Consider the following 21,493-nt stretch of genomic DNA (forward strand, 5'->3'; position numbering starts at 1 on the left):
TTCTGTCTTTCTGTCTTTCTGTCTTTCTGTCTTTCTTGCCAGTCCTGGGGCTTGAATTCTGGGCCTGGGCACTGTCCTTGAGCCTCTTTGTGCTCAAAGCTAGTGTTCTCCCACTTGAGCCACAGCACTACTTCTAAATTTTTCTGAGTAGTTTGTTGGAGATAAGAGTCTCACAAACTTTCCAGCCTGGGCTGGCTTCGAACCATGATCCTCAGATCTCAGTCTCCTGAGTAACCAGGATTATAGGCATGAGCCACTGGTGCCTGGCTCATCATTGTATTTTGAGACTCAGATATAGAAATAATAATGTTCTTATTTCAGTTTATATATTTTTTAATAAAGAAAAAAACCTGGTTTCTATTTCTTGGAGTTTATACATTGTTTTAAAATTGGTGGTCAAAGATTTGAAATCAGGTCTTCATGCATGCTAGGCAATTCTGCTCAGCCATGCTTACAAATCTGTTTTCACTATTTTAAGAGACTTTTTCCACTTAGGAGCCCTTTTTACTTCCTATGCGGACATGTGCCTGAACTTGAATCTGTCTATTTTTTGGCATCCCATCATGGCTGGGATAACAGGCATGCACTACCACATCACTTGAGCAATGCCTTCAGCCCCTTTTTTGCACTGGTTATTTTCAGGTAGCGTCTCACTTCTCTCCCCCTCCCCCCATCCCCTATTGCTGTATTGAGACTTGAACTCAGGGTTATTGACTCGGTTATTGCTCAGCCTTTTTTTTCCGCTTCTGGCACTCTTACCACTGCTTTTTGCTGGTTAATTGGTGACTCTTGTGGATTTGTCATTTGTCTGCCTAGGCTGGCTCTGAATCCAAATCCTCAAATCTCAGCCTGCTAAAATTATAGGCATAGAGCCACCAATACCTGGCTACAGTCTCAATTTTTATTTTTATTTTTTATTTTAAACCCAGCCCAGGCTGGGATTAGATTTTCCTACTTATGCTCCCATAAATTGTTGGTGATAAAAGGTATTCACTACTGCACCAGGCACGTGATTGCCCTGCAATTGGTATAACAGGTACATGTCTCCTTGTCCAGCTATTGGTTGAGATGGAATCTCATGAGCTTTGTTTTACATGGGTTAGCCTTGAACCTCAGTTACCTAGTTTCTGCCTTCTAGGTAGCTAGAATTATAGGCTTGAACCACTTTAGGATTTTCCTTTTTTTTTTTTGTACACCATGAGCTGCTGCTGGACCCAGTGAGACTTGCGGCCTATGCCAGTCAGGTTCCCACTTACTTTACAGGCCCCAGCAGTATGTACCACCAGGAGAAGCAAACATCTAAACCAAGTGTTGTTGCCCAAATTCATCACAGCGTGAAAAAACAAGCAGTATTTGAGTGGGAGGGAGGAGGTATCTAGGAGTTGTGCAGTATTTGTGTGGGAGGGGGTATCTAAGAAGCTTGATATTTTGCCTGCAGTCTGAACATTTTCAGACACTGCCCAGTAGCTAAAACAACCAGGGTAGTAGAGAGGATGATGGTGAATGGAGTTACCTGAAGGACCTGGCCCAGAGCTCTCTGTCCAGCCAAATAGCAAACCATACTTAACCAATGGCCAAGTTGTATTTACACTTGGGTGCTCAAGTAATGGGGCTTTCACAGATGGCGGGGCTGTGTCCCTCAATGATGTAACTTCTACTAAAACACTTTAGTGGATCTACACCAGACCCTCCTCCTCTTAATGCTCCTACTTTGATATTACATTTCAACACATGAATTTAGAACTATTCTGGCCATAGCAGTCAGAATAACAGGTTCTAGAGGGAGCTAGAGACTATATGCTATAAATGAACTGGTTTGTACCATTAGCTTCTTTTATATAGATATCATTTTTTTCTCCATTTCACATAATGCTGCCTTTAGTAATGTCAGATAAAAGTGGATCATGTACATGATGTACATGATGGAAAGCAAATATTTGGTCTTGTAAACCCGATGAAAAAAAAATAAATGACCCTCATGACAAGAAGATTTTAACATTACTATCAATGATGTTACTGCCAAGCTGCCTTTTTGATTTTAACAGAAAATTAATACTTAAACTCATCTCTTTTTTGAGGGTGTATGGGTAGTTAAAAACCTTTTTGAGGGTGTATAGGTAGTTAAAAACCTTAAGTTTCATTGCTTTGTGCTTACTTTAAGTACCATAAGGCTAGTGAGAATATAGTTATAATAGTATTTTGAAATCTTTGTGGACTAGATAGTAATTGAGATTTAAATACCTTACTCTTGATAAAGTAGTAGATATATGACCTTTTTACTTTTTCCATTGTATTTTAAAAATAGAACCTTGACTTGTAAAACTAATCAAATTAAATAATGTTTTTCTAAGGAAAATACTTTATTATCTACAAGGTCATTTATTTAGAAAGGAACATTTTTTATTTTTCTGAATTTTTATTAAAGTATAAATAATTTTGATTTGCTGATATCTAAAGTTTGGTGATAAATTACCTGTCATTCAAAAAAATACAAATTTTTGGTTTTAGAAAATTTGTATCTACTTAAAAAACTTTTGTAATTATGGAACGATTAGCTTATAAGATTTCCATTGTTAAATCAATATGACATGGTTTCTGTGCAATAATTGGATGTTCATACACTCAGTAACTACTGATTCCGTTTACTTTGGAAGTACTTTAACAAGCAATAGCAGGCTGAAATAATGATACCAGCTGTTTATTCAGGTATTTGTTTCTGATTTTAGCTTGATAGTTTTTCTCCCCTTCCACTCTTCATGGATACTATATTTGGCACATTTTGTTTGACTGTATAATATTGTTTTTAAGTCTAGAATCAGATAACTTGTTTTGCAGTCTGTATGAACATTACTTTATTCTCTGAGATAAGAATTTGTGTCCTTTTCTAATTCTTGTCCAACTTTTTTTTAATATCAAAAGTAGTTATTTGCTATGGAACATGATTCACCAAATACTCCGTGAGCTTTGTTTGTTTGTTTTTTTATTTCATTTTATTGGAGCTAACAGTATTGACTTTACAGAAAATGAGTGGTAATCCTTTTTGGGGAAGTGTAAGTATATAAACTTGTCATATTAGTGCTGGTATAGCCTACATTCCATTACTTACTTGTTAATGTTTTCTTGACATTTATATGTGTTTAAAGATTATACTAATTGTATTACTTAACAGTCAAATGTAGCTGGGCTCTGGTGACTCATACCTGTAATCTTAGCTGCTCAAGAGGCTGAGATTTGAGGATTGCTGTTCAAAGCTGCCCTGGACAGGAATGTCCATGAAGCTCTTTTTCATAAAATTGTTAATTAGCTAATTATTTTATTTTTATTGTACAGTGATATACAGAGGGGTTACAGTAACATAGATCAGGTACTGAGTACATTTCTTTTTGAACTGTGTCATCCCTTCCCTTATTTTTTCCCCATTTTTCCCCATCTGATCTGTGAGATTCTTACCTCCAATTAACCATCAGAAAATTGAAGTGGCACTGTGGCTCAAAGTGGTAGAGTGCTAGTCTTGAATGAAAAAGCTCAGAGACAATGCTCAGGACCTGAATTCAAGCCCCATAACCAACAAAATTTTTTTTAAAAAAATCCCAAATCCCAAAACAAACCCAAATCAAGTAGTTTTGATAACAGCAGTTTCCTTTCTTGGCTTGATATACTTAAGCTGTTGAAAAATAGGAGTACATAGAAAAATCTACTTAGTAATTTGTAATAGGATTATTTTATTTATTTATTTTTATTGTCAGTCATGGGGCCTGAACTCTGGGCCTGGGCACTGTCCCTTTGCTCTTCAGCTCAAGGCTAGTGTTCTACCACTTGAGCCACAGTGCCACTTCTGTCTGAGGAATTGAACCCAGGGCCTCATGCATGCAAGGCAAGCACTCTACCACTGAGCCACCTTCCCAGCCCCTAGTGTTATATTTTTATTTGTCATGGATGATAGTCTTAGAAGGCAAAAGATTTTCTCCCATTCTGTAGGCCTTTATTTTTTGTACATAAGCTTTTAAATTTATTTAATTATATTTGTCAATTTGTCAATAAGCTTTTTGTACATAAGCTTTTAAATTTTATTTAATTGTAATTGTCAATTTGTCAATTCTTGTTCCTTCTTGCTGAGCTATTAGAGTCCTATTCAGCAAAGTCTTTCCTATGCCTATATTTTTAGGTCTTTCTCCTGTGTTTTTTTCTAGTAGCTTCAAGATATTTGAGCTGTTTTGAGTTTATTTATGTATTTAGTCTTCTACTCTGGAATACTTAGTTTTTCCAGCATCACTTTTCTTTTTTTCCCAAAGTATGTTTTTGGCAGCTTTGTCAAAAATCAGGTGTTAGAACCTACCTGTGCTTATTTTTTGATCTTCTTTCCATTGGTCTATGTGTCTGTACCATGATTTTGTAGTATTTTGAAGGCACATTTAGTCATCACTCTAGCATTATTACTTTCCTAATCTTGGCAACCTTTTGGTTTTTTTGTGTTTCCATATTTTAGGATTATTCTGTTTCTGTGAAGAATGTCAACAAAATTTTGATAGAGATTACATTGAATGTGGAGATCATATTTGTTAACTTGGCCATTTTGACAATATTAATTCTGTTGACCTATGAATGTGAGAGGTCTTCCCATCTTCAAGAAGTCTTTCCATCCTCTGCATTGTATTTGTTTAGTGCTTTGTAATTATCATTGAGTTTTAATCTTTTATGGTAAAGTTATGTGAAGGTACATTATGTATGTGCGTGCATGCATGCATGCATGCATGCATGTATGTATGTATGTAGGTATTTGAGGCTTTTGTGTATGGGATTATTTTTCCTGACTCTCCTTTTCCCCTTTTTTGCGTATGTGGTAAGGACACTCTTCCTGGCTTTTAGATTACTGCAGCCTATTTCATCAAATGTCAGAAGGTGAAAGGGAAGAAGGGGGGAGAGAGGTATTTTGAATTGAATTGAACTGGATTCTGATCTTTCTCTTCTTACACAGATATCAACTCTATCAGATTAATACTTCAACCTTATGATTTCATTTAACCTTCATTACCTTCTAAAGCCCTATCTACAAATACAGTCACATTGGGATTAGAATTTCAATGTATGAATTAGGAAGTTGCAACCCAGAGCAATGGGCTGTCTGTCTATCTATGTCTATCTGTCTACACTGTCTTGAAGTGTAACAAATGACTCTCACAAACTTAAATTCTCCTGTCACATGATACAGAAAACAATTCACAAATTCATATGGGACCACAAAAGGCCCCAGATAACCAACGTAAACCTGGGTAAAAAAAAAAAAAAAAGCAATGTTGGAGGTATAACAATTCCAGACTTCAAAATTTATTACAGAGGTAAAGTTACAAAAACATTTTTTGTACTGGCACAAAAGCAGACCTGAAGACCAGTGGAACAGACTAGGAAATCCAGAAACAAACCATATACTTAAAGAACTCTGACATTTGTTAAGAGAGCCAAAAATATATGTTGGAAAAAGTCTCTTCAACCAATGATGTTGGAAAAACACATCCACATGTAGAAGAATGGAACTATATCTCTATTACTTTGTATTAATATCTATTCAAAATGAATAAAAGATCTCAATAAAAGACCTAAAACCTTGAAGCTACTGCAGATAGGAGTAGGAAAAACATTAGAACTTAACAGTATCTGCAAGAACTTCCTAAATAGAGTTCCAGAGAATCAGCAAATTACAGAGGTAATCAACAAATAGGATGCATCAAGCTAAAAAGTTTCTGTATTGCAAGTAACGGTTATTAAACTGAAAAGAGAGTCTACGGACTATTATCATTTGCGGGGAAATGAATGGACCTAGAAAAAAAATTATATTAAGTGAAGTAAATGAGGTCATAGAGACAAACAGTGCACTTGACATATGTGGAAGTTATATCTAAATTATAAATATATGAAAATGTATAGGTTATGAATATATACACAATTAAATTGATTAAATGATGTTATCCTCAGTGGACAATTCTGGTGGTTGTAACTCCTGAGAACAACTAATAAACACCTTTAACAAAATGAATACCAAGAAGCTGAAACATATTTTGTCTAAAGGGGAGGGGGAATAGGTGAATAGAGAGAAGGAATATAGATGAATACAGTCATCTTCAGTGTACATACATAAAAATAGAACTGGAACCATGTAACTTGAGTTATGGATGGGATAGGAAAGATGGAGAATATTGATCAAGATGCATTGTACTTATCTTTTTTTTTTTTTGGGTCTGATCGTGGGGCCTAAACTCTGGGCCTGTGCGCTGTCTCTCAGCTCTTCAGCTTAAGGCTAGCATTCTACCACTTGAGCCACAGCGCCACTTCTGGCTTTTTTGTTTTTTCTTATGTGGTGCTGAGGAATCGAACCCAGGGTCTCATGTATACAAGGCAAGCGCTCTACCACTGAGCCACCTTCCCAGCTCTGTACTTATCTTTTTAAAAGACTTACCTGTCTCAGTGTCTGGACTGCTGGGCTTATAGATGTGTACCACCATATGCAGCTCTCTTAGATGTATAAATTCTTTCTAGCCCTCTCCTACTGTCCTACAGAGAATTATCCTCTGTAAATACATAGTTAATTGAAAGAAATTGATTTAGGGAGTTATTTTTATAAGCTGTGGTGTCCAAGTTTGTGGGACTCAGGGAGTTTTACACTACTGGCAGAAAAAGAGAGAGTGAACCCATTTTTGTAAGAATTAGACTACAGCTGCTAAGGACCAGCTTCATAGGGTAAGAAAATTGTGACTCTGTTCTTCATTCTCAAGAGAAATTCCACTTAGTTTTTGTAACCTCAGACACTTTTTCAGATTAAGAAATTTGCACAGATCTCTTTGAAGATAAAATTCCTGCCATTGCATTCTACCAAAAGGTTAGGAGCTACTGTAACACCATGCACTCAAAGTATCATGGGAAGTCTAAGCAAACATGTCAGGGTTCTCAGGTGCCAAAGACAGGCATTGTAGGCACATTGCATTAGAAGCTTTTTAAATCCACTGCCAGCTCCCTGATCATGCCTGATGTTGACTGCCCAAACAAGAGGTGGATGCTCAGGAATGTCTGCCATCAGGGATCTCAGGTCATTTGTCCCAGGATCCTGCAGTCCTGGCCAGTGGGATTGTGATAGTGGGCTTTGATCAGGTTCCTGTACCTCAGTATCCATCTCTTCTGGGGATACCTATGGTTACTCCTGGCTCTTTGGCATGTGATGGCACTAGTGGGGTTTTGAACCCCACTTCAAGGAGCAACCGGGCTTCATGTTGCAAGTAGCCCCAGCTATGAAGCCTATAGGGAAAGGAATTCTTGCCTGGAGTAGATAGGATTACAGGCATGAGTCATTGGTGCCTGGCTCATAAAATCAAACTTTCAGCATTATATAAATAAAGGAATAAAGGAACTGTGATTGGGTAAGGCTTGAAAGATTTTGAACTTTGATGAACAGTTGAAGTGAGACTTCCATTCAGAATAGAAACATTTTGAAAGATGCAGAATCAAGAAAAGGTACGTGTTCTCTTGGCATAAAAGTTGTTTGGGCCATAAAATTTTAATGAAAGAGAACACCAAAAGGTATTCATGGTGAATTTATGAGAGACTGAATATTGGAGAATAGAATTAATTTTTTATGTGATTTTGTTACCTTGAGATCTAGATGAGCAATGAAATCTGTAAAGCAAGGAATGGGAAAGACTAGTAGACATCATGCAGGGGATTTGTAATTTAAAGAAAAACAATGTAGCTTGTAAGCAAATGCCATTGGGACTTGATATTCAGAGTTTGATCTCTTTCAGGTAGAGCTGTCTCTCCTTATAGTGAGTCTTAGTATATTAGACCTTGTCTGTAAATAATAAAAACTCATTGAATTTTAGATACTATCTTTAGTTACAATGATTAATAGAAAAATAAAACACAGTTTTACAATTAAGGATATTGTTTTGTAACTAGACTTACCCTATAATTTTATTTTTTCTAGCTTAATTCTTTAAAAGGTTTATAGGTAAACTTTTCAAGTGCTTGTTTTACACACACACACACACACACACACACACACACATACACACACACAGAGTATTCAAGTGATTTTAATATTGTGTTTTAAATTCTAATTGGAGGAAAGCTGTTAAAATCATGTGTAAAATCATATAGTTGTTTAATTTACTGTTTAAGATTGAATTTATTTTTTTCAGGATTTCTATATCTTCATTGAATCTGTGTTTCATATCTCATACTGTCTTTTTCCTATTTAATTCAGCTGTTTATTTGTATTCTTTTGGAAATCATGCAAACATTTATTCCTGTACTTCTTAAAATCATATATCTAAAGGAATATTATAGTGGAGATACTTGTACATCCATGTTATTTATAATAACCAAACTGGAGTTCTTCACCTTAATTTTATAATTTATAATTTTTATAATTTAGTATACCCTCAGGATGTTGTGAAGGGAAGAAATTTATGGGGAAAAAATCACAAAAAGAAATTGGAAAAATTGTTGGTTGTTTCTGCTCATGCTGGGGCTTGAACTTTGCATCTAAAGTTTAAGACTAGTACTCTACCACTTGAGCCACAAGTCTAGTTGTTTTTCTTTACCCCTGGGTAATTTTAGATATAGTCTCCCAGTTTTGTCTCCCAGTTTTGAATAGCAATTCTTAGATCTTAGAATCCTGAGTAGCTAGGATTACAGGTGTGAGCCATTGGCACCCATCTAAAAATATTGTTTTTTGATACTGATTTCAATTGTCCAGTTTTATTATTTAATCTGAAGATTCTTATGTTATCAAGTCTTTATAGTAATTAGTTTCTTCATTTCTTCTAGTTTGCTCTTATCAAATTGATATTACAGGAGCATTATAAACCTTCAATATCCTTCCCATGTCTTTTAGCTCTTGTGTTAAGTATTTTTGCCTTAGTCTATGTGCTGAGGGAGATGTATGTGCATGTGCATGCGCACATGTGTACACATGCATGTATTTGTGCTGTACTGGGGCTTCAACTTGGCCTCAGGCTCTTGCTCAGGTTTTTTTTGCTTAAAGTTGGCATTCAAATACTTGAACCACATTTCCAGTTCCAACTTTTTCTGGTTAATTGGGGATTATATTCTCTTAGGTTTATAATCCTCAGATCTCAGCCTTCTGAGCAGCTAGGATTATAGACATAAGCCAGTTACAGTTTTTGATGAAAGTGTCAGGATTATCATCTAATTCAAGATCCTCTCTTTAGCTTCATCTACAAAGGTTATTTCATGTATTGATTTTTAAGTTCAGTGACTTTCATTAAAATAAAAAATTACTTAAGTTTCCTAATTATTTTTCTTTATTGTTAACCTATCCTTGTTTTTGTTTATATTTCCTTGTAATTTTCAGTTGAAATTTTTTTGCTGATGTTTATCTTCTTTTTTTTTTTGTCTGTTGTGGGGCTTGAACTCTGGGCTTGGATGCTGTCCTTCAGCTCTTCAGCTCAAGGCTAGTGCTCTACCACTTGAGCCACAGCACCACTTCCCGTTTTCTGAGTGGTTTATTGGAGATAAGAATCTCACCGACTTTCCTGCCCTGGCTGACTCTGAACCGTGATCCTCAGATCTCAGCTTCCTGAGTAGCTAGGATTACATGCAGGAGCCTCTGGCATCTGGCTGATGTTTATCTCCTTAAACATTAATCTATGTGAACTTTTAAAAACTTTTTGTAGTTTATTCCTTTAAAGTTTATTTTAAATTGAATAAATTAAAATTCTTCTTACTGATAAAACTTATAGGGAGATAAGTTTTAGCATTAAATTTCTCCATATTATTTTGTTTTCGGTGCTGAAGATTGATTCTAGGCCTTATGTCTGCTAAAACAAGCACTCTGCCACTGAGCTATATCCTCAGCACTTCTGTATTATTTTGAGTATAGAGATTTTGTTGTCTTATGTCTAATGAGAGTTGTTTGGTTTTCTTGTGTATGTGTTTGGGGGTTGGGGTGCCATTTTTCTCCTTTACTTCCTCACTGCTTTTATCTCTCTGCCTTTCAGTATTCAGTTACCTTTCATTTTGTTACCCTCTCCCTAACCCTTGGTATCCACAATTGAGTAATTCTGTTACTAGTTACATTGTAGTATGGCAGATCCTTTCTCAGAGCCATTATGTACTTTGACTCAGTTATGTTAATGGGCATACTACTTAACCAGGCAGTTTGCTAAAAGGCCTAGGTAAAGCTTGGTCTCTGTGTTTCATCATTGAACCAGTTCATTGCTTGAAGTCAATGGATCAAATAGCACTGAACTATACCATTTCTGTTTCAGATCTATAATCAGTAGGCTTGAGTGTATAGCTGTTTTCTTTTTTTTTTCTTTTTTTTCTTTTGCCAGTTCCACGATTTGAACTCAGTCCTCATACTTGTTTAGCATGCTTGCTCAGTGGCACTCTACAACTTGAGCCATGCCTCAGCTTTTTGCTGTTTTTATTTTTGGTTGATTTTCAATGTTTATACATGCAATATAATTACAAATATGTATATCACATCATTGAAAGGAAAACGATGTAAAGATATTTGGTGAATAAAATTATTGCATTTAATGTCATCTTAAGAACCCAAATAATCAAATCTCTTAATGATATATAAAACAATACCAGTTCTCACTAGAGAAAACGTATGGCAACATCAGCTTCTTACAACAACAAAAAAGAAGTGAAAGCCCTTCCTATAGTCGGTCTAATTTAGGTCAGGTGATCATGGAAACAAAAAAAGTATTAGACTTACTTATTTTATAATTATACACATTGAGGGGAAACATAATAGCAGAGTTCTTTTCCACTATAAAATTATTTAGCTAGAAACATTAGCTTGAGAGATATTGGTATATTCCATTTATAATAACTTTTCTACAGCAAACAATTGTTGGATGTCTGGATAATGTTGAAGAAAATAGTTGCATACATCTCTTCTGTCCTTTAACTGTATTTTTTTTGTCTTTTCTTTTTTTGGTACTGGGGATCGAACCCAGGACGTTGCGCTTGCTAGGCAAGCGCTTTGCCACTGAGCTACATCCCAGCCCCTCTTCTGTCCTTTAGAGTCTCAGTCACTAAGAGTTCCAAGTACTTTGGGAGAATATTGGTCTTCTGAATGGCCTGATGAATTCATTAAAATCAAGCAGTGTATTTGTATTCCATAAATACTCTTAAATCCATACAAATGTTGTGTGGGTTGTGGAGCTCACATTTCTCCGACTGGCACTATGACATTTGAAGAGTATTTGTTTTGAAAGTTTCACACCAATTTTGTTCTGTTCCTTCATTAGCCTCTGTGCTTCTTTTTCCATTTTCTTCCTCTGTTGTTCTACTGCTCTCTTTTCTCTGTCTGATATTTTCTGTTGCCTCAGAACTTCTGCTTGCCAGGCTGTACCTTCTTCCTCTTCTCATGCACTAGTATTTTCTTGCCTAATTCAGGTGATTGATGAATAAAAGGCATATCTTGTATAGCTGCTAATCTACTGGAGAAATCTGTCCTACCATCCAGGATGCCAAAATTTAACGGCTCTCTCTTCTTAATAACAATTTTCTGAGATTTCCTTATAGTTGGTGTCATGTCCTTAAAATAGTTAGGTTCCAGTCGGTCCAAAGCATTTTGTTGTGATGACACATTGCCATTCCCTCCTTCAGTCTTTACACTTGTGAGTGCATCTTCATCCCAGAAAGTGCACTTCTCCACATCTGTCTGTTTGGAACAGAAGAATAATCAACTGTAGTTGGCAAAGTTATTTGGTGTCCACTTAATTTTCTTCCTCTGCCAGACCTGCATATTTAATCTCTTTAGGGATGAGAATACTGTTGCTAAGCAGTACAAACTTTAAATAGCTGAAACTGAATGATGGCCATACTGGGAATTAAAACCTGCCATGAAAGGTGTGAGGCCTGGAGCTGGATTGCAGGAAGGATTGGTAAATTTCAAGATTTGTGGTTTTCTAGGCCTGTGCATCACAAGCCCATCTCTCTGGTGTGGCCGCGCCACCCTGGGACACACCTTACTGATGCTTTTTGCTGTTTTTTTGGAGATGGATTCTCACAGAATTTTCTACCTAGTCTGGCTTTGAGCTAAGTAGCTAGGATTACAGACAGTAAGTCACTGGCATGTGGCAGTCAGATCTCCTTTTTTTCAAAACTATTTCTGGGCCTCAAAATGTGACTAGAGTAGTAGAGCACCAATTATGAATGAAAAGCAAAGAATGTGAGGCCCTATGTTCAAGCCCACAGTACTGACAGTAAAACTGTAACAAAAAGCATTTCTGTGTTGTTTTATTTTTATTGGTTATTGAAGATCTTATCTTGCTTTTGAACTTAACTGTGTCCTTTTTCATTTTTTGTGATTTTTAAATTTTAAATGTCTTGGCCATGGTTGGGGGAATAGTCAGTGAGTAATTAGCTATCATGGCATTATTGATTTGAATTCATATTCCTAGATTAGTAGATGTTAAGTATATCTGGCTTTTCCCTAATCTCAATGGGGTAGGAAAAAGAAATGGAATACTCAGAATTATAAATCTAATAATTCTTTTACTGGTCCTTTCTAATATGTAAGTGGTTTCTTTATAGAATATTACTTGTGATTACTTGATTACATCCTAAATTCTTATAGGAATTCCCACTTCTGACATCTTCTTATCACTGTAATATATTCAAAGGAGCATTACTAGCTTTGAAGTCTGAGCTTCTGAGATACTAGCTGGGTTAATCTTTACATGTAATTTAACCAGTTTATAATATCAGTTTCTTCCTTTATAAAACAAGAATATTATCTACTTACTTCAATTCATGGAATTGTTATGGACAGTGTAGAAGATAATAAGGTGAACAACTAGGATATATGTGGAGAGAGATTTATTGGGTCCTAGGGAAATAAAAATAAAAGCTAGCCCTTTGTTGCAGGTAGCTAGTTTTATAATAAGTTGTAGTGTAATGCAGCCTGCGATGAATGCTCAAGTACAAGAAGACAGCCATTCCCCTAAAGGACCAATTTACATTTTAATAAATGATAAAAAAAACTACTAAGAAACCATCCTTTGATTGCAAGTCTGTCATAACTGAGGGTGCTATGTAAATGTGAGATATTCTATTATTACTATTTTTTTTGTCGGCCGTGGGGCTTGAACTCTGGGCTTGGGCGCTGTCCCTCAGCTCTTCAGCTCAAGGCGAGCGCTCTACCACTTGAGCTACAGCGCCACTTCCGGTTTTCTGGTGGTTTATTGGAGATAGGAGTCTCACGGTCTCTCCTGCCCGGGCTGGCTTTGAACCGCGATCCTCAGATCTCAGCCTCCTGAGTAGCTAGGATTACAGGCGTGAGCCACCAGCACCCGGCGATATTCTATTATTATATATCAAAGTTTTTCTGTGAGTGCATCTGATTGGAGACTACTTGGTGCTGCTTTGCTTCCTCTGCCTCTGATGTGTGGTTCTGCTATTAAATCTTTATTTTGGGTCTTGATTCTTGCCTGGAGGTATACTATGGTAGTATGGTAGTCAAGTTTTTTCTCTTTTGTAAATCATTGATTTTGACACCCCTCCTCCTAAGTTTTTGCTTATACAATTTATTTTTATTTTTGCCAGTCCTGGGGCTTGAACTCAGGGCCTGGGCACTGTCCCTGAGCTTCTTTTTGCATAAGGCTAGCACTCTACCACTTGAGCCACAGTGCCACTTGCGGCTTCTTCTGTTTATGTGGTACTGAGGAATTGAGCCCAGGGCTTCATGCATGCCAGACAAACACTCTACCATTAAGCCATATTCCCAGTCCTTTTATTTTTGTTTTGTATTTTGTATTTTTTTCATTGGAGACTTAAGACTCGAATTTGCTATTTGGTGCTTTATACTCATTGGCAGGGACCCTACCACCTGAGCCAAATAAACCCTACATTTTATTTTTGATAATGTAATTATCTCTTCCAGTCTGCTTCCCAAATTTTGTTACCTCTGCAGTTTTATGAAAACACCCATTGTGTTGTTATCCAGATACATTTAGATTGAGCTTTTGCAGAACATTTTGTTCTATTTGCTATAATTTTTTTCAACAGAGATAAACAATTAAATCAGATAATTAGTTGCTGTTTCTAACAATAATATTTAGCAGATAGTGAATATTCTGCAAATGCCTTTCTCAGAAAGGCTGCTTTAAGTAAACAAGCAGTAAATGTTCTGATGACTGATAGATGATAGAATTTAAAGCTCACCAGCTGCCCATATCAGACCAAAACATTTTTTTCTGTTTTGGTAAATAATATTCATCTGGTTTAGACAGGTCTTACCAAAAAAACAAAACAAAACGGTGTTAGCATTTCATACCAAACCTCTTTATAAAGTTGGTGAGAACTAAAACAAATTTTGAACTGCTTGAATTATGTTTTATGGATTTCTTTAGATACATACTGATTTTTTTCCATTTTCAAGTTATATTGTATGCTGTGTTTTGAAGAGTGATAGTTACTGTAGCATATTTCAATCAGTATTTACAGTAAAATCTCATTTGTTTTTCCATGGAAATCTCAGCTGTGACTTGAATTGGTACACAAACTTATTTTCATTTGATCTTTTGTTGCCAAAGGATTATTATATTGCAGGGTTTTTGTGGGGAGGGGAGCAGAGGAAGTGTTTTTGCTGTTTTGTTCAGGGGTTGGGGCTTGAACTCAGGGCCTGGGTGCTGTCCCTGAGACTTTTTGCTCAAAGCTAGGGTTCTACCACTTGAGCCACAGCTCCTTTTCCTGCTTTTTTGGTGTAGTTAATTGGAATTAAGAGTCTCAATGACTTTCCTGCCCAGTCTGGCTTCAAACCATGATCCTCAGATAGGTAGAATTTTAGGCATGAACTTCTGGTGCATGGCTCCTGCAAGTATTTCTGTGAGGTTTTTGTACTTAATATGTTGGTGGTTTCTTTATAGGATACTATTGTAACCTAAAAAGTCATTCTTTTTTCATCCTTTATAGCACCACTAACCTAAGAGATGTAGCCACTTCTGGCTTCCTTCCCGGTCAACAGAATAGATAGCTATTATATACCACGTACATATTTCAAGTCCATGCATTTTATTGAATTCTTTTGTTTAAAGAAAATTGTTTTTGGAATAAGCCAGAAACAACCAGACAATAAACTGCAATGGGGCAAGGATTTCCCTTCCCTTTTCCCTCCCCTTCCCACTCTGGTACTGATGATTAACTCAAAGCCTTATGTATTGTTACGTTCGCATTCTGCCGTTTGCATTAAGACTTCAGACCTTTTCTTTGCATTTTGTTTTTGAAATGGGATCTTGCTACTTTGCCTACGCTGGTTTCAAACTCAAAATCTTTGTACCTCTACTTTAGCTGACATTACAGGTGTGCACCACTATGCCCAGCTAAATATTTCATTTTTCTTGTTGCATTTCCAGTTTCTTAAGCTGAGGTTGGCAAATAGTAATTGTTTAGTAACCTAACTGAATTACTATACTATCAGCACTGGGCTCACCATCAATATTCCTATTGCTTATGCAAATACTGATATGTATGTCCTGGATATTCTTCAAATTAGCTCCCAATTCCATCAGCTACCTAACTATCATTCTGTCTTAGCTGAATGGCCTATTTTATTCATCAGCTGTCTTCTGTTCCCTAATATAATAACAATAATAATAACAGCAGAAGTGAAGAAGATACTGATAGTGTACTTCAATACCAATTGTGTGACTGGTCAGAGTTTTAATATTATTGTTTAATAGTTCCCAAACAGTATGTTAACCATTTATATAATCTTTTTTTAATTTTAATTTTTATTTTTTGTGAACATACTGTACAGAGGGGTTACAATTACATAGGCAAAATAATGAGTACATTTCTTATCAAGCGTTGCAGCCTCCTTCTTTGTTTACCCTTCACATCCCTTCCAAGCCTCCCCCCGCCCCCCCCATCCAATCCCCCCCCCAAAATACGAGATATTTTGTGTTCAAGAAATTGCATAACTTGGGGGCTGGGAAGGTGGCTCAGTGGTAGAGCACTTGCCTTGCATGCCTGAGTCCCTGGGTTCGATTCCTCAGCACCACATAAGCAAAAAGAAAAAAGCCAGAAGTGGCGCTGTAGCTCAAGTTGTAGCCTTGAGCTGAAGAGCTGAGGGACAGCACCCAGGTCCAGAGTTCAGGCTACACGACCAGACACCCCCCAAAAAAAGAAATTGCATAACTTTACCAAAATCATAGCCTAAAGTAGGAGCCATGAGATTATCAAGTTTAGCTTCCTTCATGAGACTTGTTTTCTATACATCTGTTAAATTTCCATATATCTGTTTTAGTGTGTACATGACTCAGTGGTAGAACATGTGCTTAGCATTGCACAGGGCCTTGGGTTCAGTCTCCAGCACTTTATGAATCAATTAGTTAATCACAAGTACAAAGACAGACTAAGCTATATATAATGAGATGGTCTGCAAAAACAAAACGAAGAAAGACATAAATCTTTAAAAGAAAAATAGGTCTGGGTTTGTAGCTCAATGAAAGTATACTTGGTTTTTGATCTCCAACACTCTTAAAAAATAGTTATAGAAAAATACACCAATGTGTCCTTAATTTTAAGGAGAACCTTTATTGATTAACTAGTTGATTCATCAAGCGCCTCCCAAGTGCTGAGATTACAGATATGTGCCACCACACCCAGCTAATTGAACTTTTGTATTTTTAATTTCTTTTTCTTCTCGTGTTTAAACATGTTTTTATTTGTTTTTGCCTCTCTTTGCATAACCTTATGGCTATTAAAATTTCTTTTGTGGTTGGGCTTTTCTTTCATATTGGCTTTCATACATATCCTTATATTTTGTAGGAATTTGTTATGCAGACTAGTTTTATGGCTTCAAATCTTGTGACAATTTTAAACCTGTTGTAATTTCCTTTTCCATGTATTTGCTGCAGTGTGTGTGTGTGTGTGTGTGTGTGTGTGTGTGTGTGTGCGTCTGTCTGTCTGTCTGTCTGTCTGTCTGTCTGTCTCAGTTGTGGTGCCTGATATCTGGGCCTGAGCACTGTCCCTCAGCTCAAGGCGAGCGCTCTACCACTTGAGCCACAGAGCCATTTCCGGCTTTTTCTGCTTATGTGGTGCTGAGGAATCGAACCCAGGGCCTCATGCATGCAAGGCAAGCATTCTACCACTGATCCACCTTCCCAGCCCTGCTACTTAAACTTTTAATTTTATTTTTGTTACATGTTCAGAAGGTGTTGGAGGTAAAACATTTGCTTTATCTGCCATGCTTAATTCAAAGTCATTAATAACTTTTGCTTTCTTCATCTTGGAATTATTTTAAATTTGTAATTGGTTTTCAATTATTTTTGTTCTCGGTTTCTATTTTTTAATGCTTAAAGCTTAAAATATATTCCAAATGCTTTTCTATCTGGAGTTGCCTCTTGAAACTTGTGTATTTAAAACCTTACGTGGCTGGGCACCAGTGGCTCATGCCTGTAATCCTAGCTACTCAGGAGGCTGAGATTTTAGGATCACAGTTCAAAGCCAGCCTGGGCAGGAAAGACCGTGAGACTGAGGCTGGGAAGGTGGCTCAGTGGTAGAGCCCTTCCCTTGCATGCCTGAGGCCCTGGGTTCGATTCCTCAGCACCCCATAAGCAAAAACAAAAAAGCCGGAAGTGGCGCTGTGGCTCAAGTGGTAGAGCGCTAGCCTTGAGCTGAAGAGCTGAGGGACAGCGCCCAGGCCCAGAGTACAGGCCCCACGACTGGACCACCAAAAAAAAAAGAAAGATCGTGAGACTCTTATCTCCAGTAAACCACTAGAAAACCGGAAGTGGTGCTGTGGCACAAGCAGTAGAGTGCTTGTCTTGATCTGAAGAGTGCAGGGACAGTGCCCAGGCCCAGAGTTCAAGCCCTCTGACTGATAAAAACTAAAAAGATCAAAAAAAAAAAAAAAACTTATGTGTATAGCTGTTCATAGGACCAATATGTTAAAATTCAAAGCTTGATAGTTAGGTTGGCTTTTTCTGTTTCTGATGGCATATTAAAATTACAAATATGGTTTATTTTTTTCTAATAGTATATTTCTGGTAGCAGTAGAAAACTATTTTTTTTTTACATATCAGTGAAACAGAATCTTAATTCAAACAGTGTTTGAGTTTGTTTGGATACTATGAGCAGACAATAGCAAAATTTTTGAAAATAAAATAGCTTTCCTTTGAAACTCTTACGCCTACTATATTTTCTTTGAACTTTGAAAAGTATGTATGTAAGTGATAAAACACATTGCTCACATTGCTTATTCTCCCTTGGCACAGACTTCAATGTCCTAAAGTTTTGTTCGTTTACTTAAAAAATCTTTAGTCAGAATATAGCTCTCCTAAGAAAAATATCTATAAAGATTAGTGCTATGCTTATTTCAACATTGGTTATAAAACATGGGAAACATCCTAAACTATTAGCAATAGGGAATTGGCTATATTATGGCACTTTATATACATATATGTTGGCACTATAATTGCTGAAAAATAAATTATTGCCAGGTGCAGTGTGTACACCTATAATCCCAGTGCTTGAGTTACATATTAGATCCTGTCACAAAAATACATAGAGAAAAGGTAATGTCATATGAAAATTTACATGCTAAAGAAAATAAAAAGAGATCTCATAGCTACATATAATTATATATAATATGTATTCTTTTTATATAAAAAATAATATATGTCCAGGCTGGGAATTTGGCTTAGTGGTAGATTGCTTGCCTAGCATGCATGAAGCCCTGGGTTCAATTCTACAGTACCACATAAATAGGAAAGGCTGGAAATGGCATTGTAGCTCAAGTGGTAGAGTGCTAGCCTTGAGCAAAAAGAAGCTCAGGGACAATGCCCAGGCACTGAGTTCAAGCCCTAGGACTGGCCAAAAAAAACCCTAGGACTGGCCAAAAAAAAAAAGTATGCACACGTGCACGTGCGCGCACGCGCACACGCACACACACACACACACACACACAAATGTCCGCCTACCTCCAAAGATAGATAGATGTAAGGAAATGTAACACAGTAATACAGTACAAAGTTTACTTCATTTTAATTGTATGAAAATTTTTCCCACCATGTGTTTATACAAACAAAATAATACTCAAAAGATGATTTTAAAAATGATATAACAGGAAAATGCACAAATCCTGAAGATACAGACTAGATAAAGTCACAAGCTATCTATATGACCTTAACATTTCAGCTTTGATGTCATTGTTTATAAAGTAAGTCCTGAATTATGATTACTTATAAAAAGTGTCTGTGAAGATGAAGTCTTTGTATTTGCACTTGTGTTTGAGGATATGTGGATTGTTTGTAAATAATCTTACTTTGTACATTTGGGCAATAAAATAAGCAAGTAAACAGTTTGTAATAGATCAGCTTGAGAGTTTTGCAACATAACATTTGGCAGTTCTAACCTTGTAATCTTGAATATCATTTGCGAAGTTATATCAAAGTGTTAAACTGAAGATGAACAAGTATATATAATGTGCTGAGAAGGAATCCTCTTTGTTGGTTATTCCTAGAAACATTGTAAGATTTTTATTGGCATGATTTATATGAAATGATGAGGTCAAGATAGCCCTCAAAAATATGAGTTGTTTTATATCCACTAATGCATGTATGAAAATAATATTTTGTCAGATTGTATAGTTTGTTCACTGATGTCATTATAAACCTGAAGAAAGGAAGGTAAATGTCAGTTCATCAGTTATGACAATCAGTTCTAAATATTTTAGGCTTTACACCTGTGAAAGCATTTTTTTTCCTGTTTGCCAGTAAAGACACGTAGGAGAGTAGAGTTCTGAATTTATCCTGTTTGTTTAATGCTTATCATTCTGTTTACTGTCTTTTAATGGCTGCTTTGTTCTCAGCTGTCTAAACATTTTCTCACATTCCTGTCAGAAATGTGACTCAAGCCCAGGTTCAAAAATTGTACTGTCTACTCTCTCATTGTTTATTACTTCCTCAACATTCTTTTAGTTAAGAATTCAAATGAACGAGCCAGCTAGCATTTTACTTTCAAGTACAAATCCTATTAGGAGTACTTCTTATTAGATACTGAGGTCATATCCTGATATCCAAATTCTATTATTGCTTAATCTATGATACAGTGAATTTGAAAGTAGATATTTATAACTCCAGGTTAGGACTGTTCCTTTTAGTACTTGGAATTACCCTCTTTCAAAATAAATATTTAAAGCATTATTTTGGTCCTGGTACTAGGGTTTGAGCTCAGGACTTCAGATATTGCTTTAGTTTTTTTGTTCAAGGCTGATGATGATGGTCTATCACTTGAGCCATTTTACCATTTACTCTCTTAGTTGAGGTCATATTAATTTGAAAAATGATCCTTGGAGTTCCCCAAATGTATTAAGGTTAGTATCTTTTAATCACAGAATTCCTAGTGTAATGAAAGCTAAGGAAAATGATGCTAAGTAATTAAAGAGATCTTACAACCTAAACTTGTACTTTCTTCTGGATGTTACATGTTTATTATTTTCTGTTAGTTGAAGGAATTTTCTTAGAAGCTTTATTGAGGGAAAAACAGGGAGAGAACAAGGGAAGGGGTGACACTGTCCAAAAACAGTATTCTTTACCTGACTTATGTAACTGTAACCGCTCTATATATCACCTTTATAATAATTTTTTTTACAAAAATACATTTTTTAGTTTAAGGGTTGTACATACCCTTTTATCATTATAAAACACAGTAAGCTATGAATTTATGAATATGAATGAAGGCATTCAGAATTATTAGGGTAACTGTTACTAAAGAACCTTTGTACTCTGTCATCTTTGAGAGATCATTCAATTTAATCACAATAATCTTCTGGTCATTTTCTTATTCTGTTAAGTTCCTTATATACTTGTATTTTGTGATATATTAAAAAATCTAAATTGTTTTTATATTGTCAGTGTGTACAAAGCAATGAAAATAGCTTACATATTACAGTTACTTCTTCTGAGTATTGTGGTCCTCACCTATAATCCCACCTACTTAAGAATCATAGATCAGGAGGATAGGACCACCAAGCAAAAAGTACACAATACTCATGTCACCTAATTAGCTGAACATGATGGTATATGCCCATCACCCTGGCATAAATAGGAGGCTGGTTTTGTCTGGGCTGGCCCAGAAAACCTACAGAACCTATCTGAAAAATAACTATATCAAAAAGAGTTGAAGGCATGGCTTAGAAGGTACAGTGCTTGCCTAAATAAGCAGAAAGCCCCAATGCCACTACTACCCCACTCTCCCAAAATAATAAAACTGAGTTGCATTTTCTAGTTTCAAGTAGCAAAATATCCAGTTGCTTTTCTAATTAGTAGATCAATTTGCTTAAAAAAGTTTCTTTGTGGGGGGGAGGGGGGATGCTGGGAAGGGATGTGAAGGGTAAACCAAAGGAGGAGGCTGCAATGCATGGTAAGAAATGTACGCATTATCCTGCCCATGTAATTGTAACCCCTCTGTACAGTATGTTCACAAATAAAAAATAAATAAATAAATAATAATAAAAAGT

The 21,493-nt window shown here is 36.2% G+C and overlaps 1 protein-coding gene and 1 pseudogene across 1 annotated transcript in view; one reads left to right on the forward strand and one right to left on the reverse strand.

The window, feature by feature from the left end:
- The window catches only part of Sbf2 (SET binding factor 2), a 298,843-nt gene that overhangs the window by 98,824 nt on the left and 178,526 nt on the right, over positions 1–21,493 (forward strand). The gene's annotated exons all lie outside the window — the stretch shown is intronic.
- On the reverse strand, positions 11,100–11,850 carry LOC105995121 (annotated as a pseudogene).

The sequence above is a fragment of the Dipodomys ordii genome, unplaced genomic scaffold (genome assembly GCF_000151885.1).
Source record: "Dipodomys ordii isolate 6190 unplaced genomic scaffold, Dord_2.0 Scaffold113, whole genome shotgun sequence".
Classification (NCBI taxonomy): domain Eukaryota; kingdom Metazoa; phylum Chordata; class Mammalia; order Rodentia; family Heteromyidae; genus Dipodomys; species Dipodomys ordii.